Raw genomic sequence first — 8,026 nt, 5'->3', positions numbered from 1 at the left:
TTTCTAAATGAAAAGTAAGAGAAGATTAGTTGATATTTAGCAAGTAATCATTCTGCTCTCAGTGCAGGCCTACAGACTCCCAGACCCCAAGATAGATAAGCAAAACATACTCTAGGATTTACATGGATCTGATTAGTCAGACAGGATCGGACTTGTAGTCTATCTACCCCAGTAACCAGTTGCCATGTCCAGATACTTCAGATGAGGTGGAAGAAGCCCTGAAATAGACAGCTATGAGATAACAGATAACCTGCTCCCAGGGCGTTTCCCCCTGATACCCACTCGTTAGAAATACTTAGTGGTGTAAATCAGGAATGTTTAAAGCCTCTCCAAAAGTTTTTAAAAACAATCCTCTACTGTAATTGGATTTTCAGATTACTCAGTCCCCCTTGGAATCCTGCTAAACTCTTGGCCACATTGATATCTTGTGGCTGTGAATTCCACAGCCTACTTGAATACTGTATGATTTTACTATTATGACCTTAGAACATACAAACATAAGAGTGGCCATACTGGGTGAGACAAAAGGTCCATCTGTCTTCGACAGTGGTTTATACCGGGTGCCCCAGAGGGAATGGGGAGAACAGGTCATCATCAAGTGATCCATCACCTATGAATTTCTGTAGTACTCATTTGAACCCTGATACACCCTTCACACAGACACCCTTTCTGGCTCTCCACTTCTGAGCGTGGCCCCTTGTATCATGACATGTGTGTAAACATATGGCAAGATTATGGTGAAAATGGTCGTTGTATTTCTGTCCTGCAGTGAAGCTATTTTTAAATGTCTTTTATAGCTTCAGTATGTGAAATATTTTTTTGTGTGCCCCTGACAGTACAGGTCATGCAGCTGCGTCTTTCCAGCATATGGGATACATTTTTAGGGTCAAGTTTTTAATTCAATAACAGTGATATCAACTGCCTCCGGACAGACTTTCATGTGTAAATTCAATCAGAACCAGGCTCTATTAACTCACCCGTACCAAAAGCTTCCAGTGATATACTCTGGCCCCCAAGAAACCCTCCGAGAGAGGCTGAAGTGATTTGCCTGGCCAATGTTGATGGAATGCAGAGACTTTGATCATCCTACAGGCTTCTCTTTATACCCCTGGGACCTGCACCCTCTGCCCATGCAACAGTCTGTAGATATTTGGAAAATTACAAGCTGACACTGACAGTTATTTCAGCTGGGCAGGAGAGGAGCTGGCATCGTAAATGGTCAGTACTTCAAACACGGGTATTGCACTAATATCCACTGAAGTGTACAAAAAGAACCGGAGTATGTGTGGCACCTTAGAGACGACCAAATTTATTTGAGCATAAGCTTTCGTTACTTCAGCCATGCTCATGTAATTGGAGACTGGGGTCAATTATATACAACCGCTATACCACTACCCTTTCCTGCACCTCAGCTAAACTCTTTGCTGGAACACAGACCAGCGGTTCTGCTCTCTCATGACTTTTTGGAAATTCTTGCACAATCCTTGCAGACTTATTGAGTCCATGACTCTGAATGTAAGTGTTAGAAACAGCTTCTAGTCAGTTACCAGGAGACAGCATCACACAAATGTCCATGGAACAAAGAGTTAATAGGACAAACCCATTGCAAACAGTATGTGGAGCACTTCTGAAACACTTTCCAAAGCCAAAGCCATTAATCAATAAAGTTACCACTGCTCCTTCCTGCAGAGATTCCAACAACTTTGCTGGTGGCCTTTGATATACAGACATGGCATGAAAGTTTGGTTTGTAATATTTGTATTACAATGAATAGTTTTGACCTTAGATTTACACATCTGTACCTTAGTTCACACATGTCAACTGCAGGTGCTGAACCCAGTTGGACCTGCTCGGCAAGCACAGTTGACCCACAGTGCGCGGTAGCCCAGTGCCCAGTCTGAGGGTGGGAGAATGGAGGGATTCCACCCCATGAGCACGAAGGCTACAAGGCCTGACATCTGGCACTCAGAGACCAGAGAGGGGGAAGAGATGCCAGTAGCCCTGCAGCTATGGTAACTATAGGGCAAAAATATGCGCTCTCGGACCTGTTAGCACAAAGCAATGCAGCTCTGAATTCCTGCCTTCACAATCAAGCCAGAGAATAAAAGCTTTGAAAAAGCATTTGCTGATTAAAGTTCCAGGAGCAAATAAAACCAAATAGATTTGGGAACTAGTCACTGACATTCTGTGAGGTCTCCTCTCGCTCAGCCCCTGGCAGGATCGGGACCAGAGCACAGGGCACCTGTAGAAATGGGACCTCTTGAGAAATCCTGACTTGGGGCACTGGGGTTTTAACACTCCAAGCTCAGGTTTCTGTGTAACTTGAATAATGCTCTGAGCACCTTGGGCACATGCAGGGAGGGGTTCTCAAGTTACCTAGTGCTGCCTGTCCTCCTACCCCTGTAACTGGGTCACTATGACAGCCCAGCCGAGTTTGTTGAGGTGGCACAGAACATCTTCAGATTTAAACAGTTTGCAGCCTTTACCCTTCACTTCACATTTTAAAGACAGTGAAACCTGCCAACATACCCAATTCCTGCTAGAAGGGGAGCCGCCAACACTAGAGGTTTTCACTCTAAAGGACAAGGAGTCATCGGAGAGGTTGCACAGGCAGCAGGCGGTGTCTGTTCTGATAGGGAGGCAACTGTCTATATGAAGCATGTCTGCACAGTCCCTTGGGGGCCACTTTGCCCTCAGGGAATCTCAGCTGCTTGGCTTCCTCTGCACCAGCTTTAACCGCCGTCACGGCCAATGGCAAACTGCAGGATGCAAAATCACAGGGGACACATGGTGATGCTACCTAATTGGACTGCAGCACCAGCTCTGCTGCAGACTCTATTCCTGGAATCCGGGCTTGTCATAACTGTTCGAATGGTTCTGATTAGTGACATGGCTACGTCGAGGGCGGCTGAGTGGTAACGATGATGCCATCACAGCTGTGATCTTGCTGAAATAAAATAAAATAGAATTATAATATGGGGCTTGATCACTCCCTGGCAGCCCCTTTCCTGCATCACAAACCCAGGGTGCAGGCCAGGGAAGGGAGATTCCACAATGCTGCCTACATGGAAATTTCCCTTGGATCCTTCCAGTAGGGGAGGACCCTTCCCTTCTCCATGAGGAATAAGGAATAAGGAGGATGGTTTCGGAGGGGACTGAGGGAGTGTCACGGGGATGCCGGGAGTTTCTGCACAGTCACCAGACCGGTGTTTGGAAGCCATTGCAAACAATGGAGCAACAGACACAGGAGCATCATCTTAGACAGTCTGGCTGGCAGAGAGTAGTCTGAGGGCAAAGGTCAGCTTCACATCTGATCCTGTAACCCACAGAGCACTATGGCGACAGGGCCCAGGTTCACATAGGGTTCAGCTTCCACAAGAAAGGAGCAAACAGATGGGAAGATGCTCTCAGAGACACAGGGAAACAAGGCTGGGTTGAAGCAGGGGTGTAGCCATGGGTGGCCCTGGGGGGCCAGGGCTCACTCACTTAGCATCCAAGCGCAATCCACCAGCTGGGACTCCCGACTCCAGTTTCTGTATCCCTGTTCTGCCAATCTGGAGCGCTGATTCCCTGATCTCTCGCCCCAGATGGGGGTGTGCCTCATGGGGGCAGGTTTAGGCCAGTAGTGGATTAGCCACTGGTCCTGGGCCAATGATGTCACCCTGCTCCATTCCACCCACCTGCCAGTCCTGCGGTGAAGCAAGGTCCGGGAGGGGGGCACTGCCCCCCCCGCCCCGGCTGCCGAAGAGTGGGTCAAGGCACTGGAATAGCACTGGGCAGTAGAAGTAGGGCAAGCCCAGCATCTCATAATTGCTGGGTGGGGAAATTGGAATAAGCCCCCCCCACCAGATCGTTTTCCCTGATCCCACTCCCTGGCAGGAGTGCCGGGTGCAACCCCCTGCATCGTTTACCGCATTTCCCCAGCAGGAGGGGGGCTGCAGAAGGGATGGAAAGGGCACCTCAGTTTTCCTGGTTGAGCCAGGGCCACACAAAACCCTAATCTGCCCCTGTCATAACTATAAAGGGAAGGGTAACAACCCTCCTGTGTACAATACTTTAAAATCCCTCCTGGCCAGAGGCACCAAAATCCTTTTACCTGTAAAGGATTAAGAAGCTCAGATACCCTTGCTGACACCTGACCCAAAGGAACAATAATGGGACAAGATACTTTCAAATCTTGGGGGCGGGCTGGGGGAGGCTTTTGTTTGTGCTCCTTGTTTTGTGTGTGTTCGCTCTTGGGACTAAGAGGGACATCCATTCATGCTCTCCAAATCTTTCTGAACAAGTCTATCATATTTCAAACTTGTAAGTAACAGCCAGTCAAGGTGTATTCATTTATCTTTGTTTTCTCAACTTGTAAATTTTTCCTTTGCTAGAGGGAGGTTTACCTCTGTTTTGTTGTAACTCTGAACTAAGGCTAGAGGGGGTTCCTCTGGGACCTTTGAATCTAATTACCCTGTAAAGTTATTTTCCATCCGGATTTTACAGAGATGATTTTTTTTCCTTTTCTTTTTATTAAAATCCTTCTTTTAAGAACCTGACTGATTTTTCCATTGTCCAAAGACCCAGGGGTTTGGGTCTTTGATCACTTTGTAACCAATTTGTGAGGATATTATTCTCAAGCCTCTCCAAGAAAGGGGGTGTAAGGGCTTGGGGGGATATTTTGGGGGAAGAGGAACTCCAAGTGGTCCTTTCCCTGTTTCTTTTTAAATCACTTGATGGTGGCAGCGTACCAGGTTTTAACCTAAGCTGGTAGAAACAAGCTTAGGGTGCTGTCATGCGGGTCCCCACATCTGCACCTAGAGTTCAGAGTGGGGAAGGAATACTGACAGCCCCTGTAGGTGGCGATGGGATTCCTGAAAGCTGGGCCCACCCAGTTTTCCTGTTCTAGCTACAACACTGGTCCCAAGAGCCCTTTGGCTTCCCAAAAGAACAAGTTGGATCATTTCTGTTCCTCTGTCTCCAGAACAAAGCCTGTCAAATTTAGCTTGTAGTGATATATGAGCATGACCGGATTAACTCTTCTGGGGGCCCAGGGTTATTAGAATTTGTGTGGCCCCCCAGGCTCCAAGGTGGGTACAAAGATGCGGGGTTCAGAGTGCAGGAGGAGGCTGCGGATTGAGACAGGACGGTGGGTGCAAGAGAAGGTGAGGGCTCCAACTGTGCATGTGGGCTCTGGGGTGGGTCTGAGGATGAGGCAGTTGGAGTGCAGGAGCATGGGGTTTGGGGTGGGAGTGCGGAGTCTGGATGGGACTTAGGGTTCAGGAGATGGCTGGGGCTTGAAGTGCGGGGCCTGGGCAGGAGTAAGGGTATGCAAGGGGGCTCAGGGCTGGGGCAGAGAGTTCTGGTGTGGGGCATGTCCCTAGGGTAGATACTGTTTGGTGTGGGGGTGTGCAGGTTGCTCTGCATGGCACTGTGCTGTGCCCCCCTCAGAAGGAGCTTCCTGACACTTGCAAAATTGTGGCTCTAGCCGGGGGGCAGGGGATCAAAGCTCCCTGTCGCTCATCCCAGCTTCTGGGATACAGAGGCTAGGGACACTATATCTTCCCTTCCTGGCTAATAGCCATTGATGTACCTCTCCTCCATGAATTTCTCTAGTTCCTTTTTTAAACCTGTTATAGTCTTGGCCTTCACAACATCCTCTGGCAAGTAATTCCACGGGTTGACTGTGCATTGTGTAAAGAAATACTTCCTTTTATTTTTGTTAAACCTGAGGCCCATTAATTTCATTTGGTGGCCCCTACTTCTTGTGTTATGAGAAATAGTAAACAACACTAACAACACTTCCTTCTTTACTTTCACCACACCAGTCATGATTTTATAGGCCTCAATCATATCCCATTTAGTTGTCTCTTTATCAAGCGGAAAAGTTACATTTCCAAGATACATTCTTTTGGAAAGCCATAGGAGCTCTTAGGACCCATTCTAATTTCCCTGCGTCTCTGAGATCAACTTCCCCCCTGTTTACCTCTTTCTTGTGGAACGAGCCTTTGCTGAAACCTGTGAGAGCCTGGCACCAAACCACGCTGTATACAACCGATTTCTATAAAACCAGCTTCTATAAATTCGACCTTTCCAGGGGAGAAGTATTGCCTCTCAGAGGTACCAAGAGGTGGGGTGTAATTTTCCCAGTTTAGTGGATGTGGTCTCGAGCTGCTTCTATGTTGTACTGTTGAAAAGGAACCCCTAGAGATTGAAGGCGGTCCTGGTTGCTGCTTCTTCCACCTGGCAGAAGGCTGAAATCTGCCAAGCTCCATTGTAAAACCAGCTGGGTTCTTTGCTCAACACTGCTCCTGTTGGGAGGCTGTTCCAGAACATCCCTCCTTGGATGGTCAGAAATCTCCTTCTCGTTTCCAGCCTCAGTTACTTCTGGTCAGTTTGTGCCATTAACCGTGCCCTCGCCAGTCTTGGCACCAAAAACACCCAGAAACCAACAGAAGTGCAGCACCCATGTCCTTTTATTGTTTGTGTCCGTTCCCACCACCTACTATTTACAAGTATTTACAGAGACCAACACTCTGGGAGACTACTAAATTCCCAACCAGCAGAGCTCTAGAGCCCACATTCCTCCCTGCTTTCTGTCTCTTAGCCAGCTTTATAGGGCACCCAGGCCTGCAGGTGGATCCCCTCTGGTAATTAGGGCGTGGCCCCTCAGCCAGCCCAACTATTACCCTTCTTCCTCTGGAACAGGGCCAAAAGGGGCCTGGCTTGTTTCTCCTAGCCAGCACCCTGTTACAGTCCCCATTTGTTCTTGTGCCAACACTCTATTTTAACTTCAGGAGCTCATATCCCTCCCTGGCATTTACTCCCCTGATATATTTAGAGAGCAATTGGATCCCCGCTCAGCCTGCCTTGTCTTAGGCTAAACCTGCCAAGCTCTTTCAGTCTTCTCCTAAACCAGGCTCTCCATTCCCCTGATAATCCTAGAAGCCACTCTCTGCACCTGTTCCAGCCTGAATTCTTCTTTCTGGAATAGGAGTGACCAGAATTTTACACAGTTTGGCAGAGGAGGTCTCACCAGTGTCTTGTATGAGGATATTAATTCTTCCTTTTCTCACCTGACACATTCTAGGATCTCATGTGCCTTTTTAACAGCCGCATTACATCGTTGTATCACAGTTATCGTTGGACTGACTAATGCATCCAGGTCGTTCCCCTCCTTTGTCATTTCCAACTTACTCATGGCTATATAAATAGGAGCAAAGTGAGGAGAAGTAGGGAAGATTGAAAGCTGAACTGATGACAGTGTACAAACATTTTCACCAGGATGAAATACCAGCTATTAACAGGTTCTTTATTCTAGCGGGGAAAGGTATAACAAGAACGAATGGCTGGTAACTGAAGCCAGAAAAATTAAATTTGGAAATGAGGCACACATTCTTCATATGAATCGTGCTTAACCAGTGGAACAAACTCCCAAGGGAGTTGGTGGATTCTCCAGACATACCCATATCAAGACCAGATGAATGCCTGAAAGATAAGTTTTAGATTGTTACAAGAAATGTATTAGACAAACACAAGTCATTGTGCTCAATACGGAGGTAACTGGGTGAAATTCTGACTCATGAACAAGTAACTACTCTGAATGCTGATAGGCACTCAACAAGGACATATGCTGGCCAAGAAGAATCAGGATTGTCAAAATAAAATTCTGATATATGGTCTCTTTACCCTCTAAATTAGGTCCTTGACTGTCATGACAGGAGAAGGGAAAGTAATTAGGGAAGTATTATTTACTCTTTCTCATAACCAAAGAACTAGGGGTCATGAAAATAAATTAATAGGGAGCAGGTTTAAAACAAAATATGTCTTCACAGAACACAGTCAACCTGTGGAACTCCTTTCCAGAGAGTGTTGTGACCACCAAGACTTTAAAATGGTTTGAAAAACAAGAAGTTAGGAGGATTCATGGAGGATAGGTCCATCAGTGGCTATTAGCCAGGATGGTTAGGGATGGTGTCCCTAGCTTCTGTTTGCCAGAAACTGGGAATGGGCGACAGGGAATGGATCACTTGATAATTGTCTA

The sequence above is a fragment of the Trachemys scripta genome, chromosome 1 (assembly GCF_013100865.1).
Source record: "Trachemys scripta elegans isolate TJP31775 chromosome 1, CAS_Tse_1.0, whole genome shotgun sequence".
In the NCBI taxonomy this organism is placed as follows: Eukaryota; Metazoa; Chordata; order Testudines; family Emydidae; genus Trachemys; species Trachemys scripta.
This window is presented reverse-complemented; position numbering follows the sequence as displayed.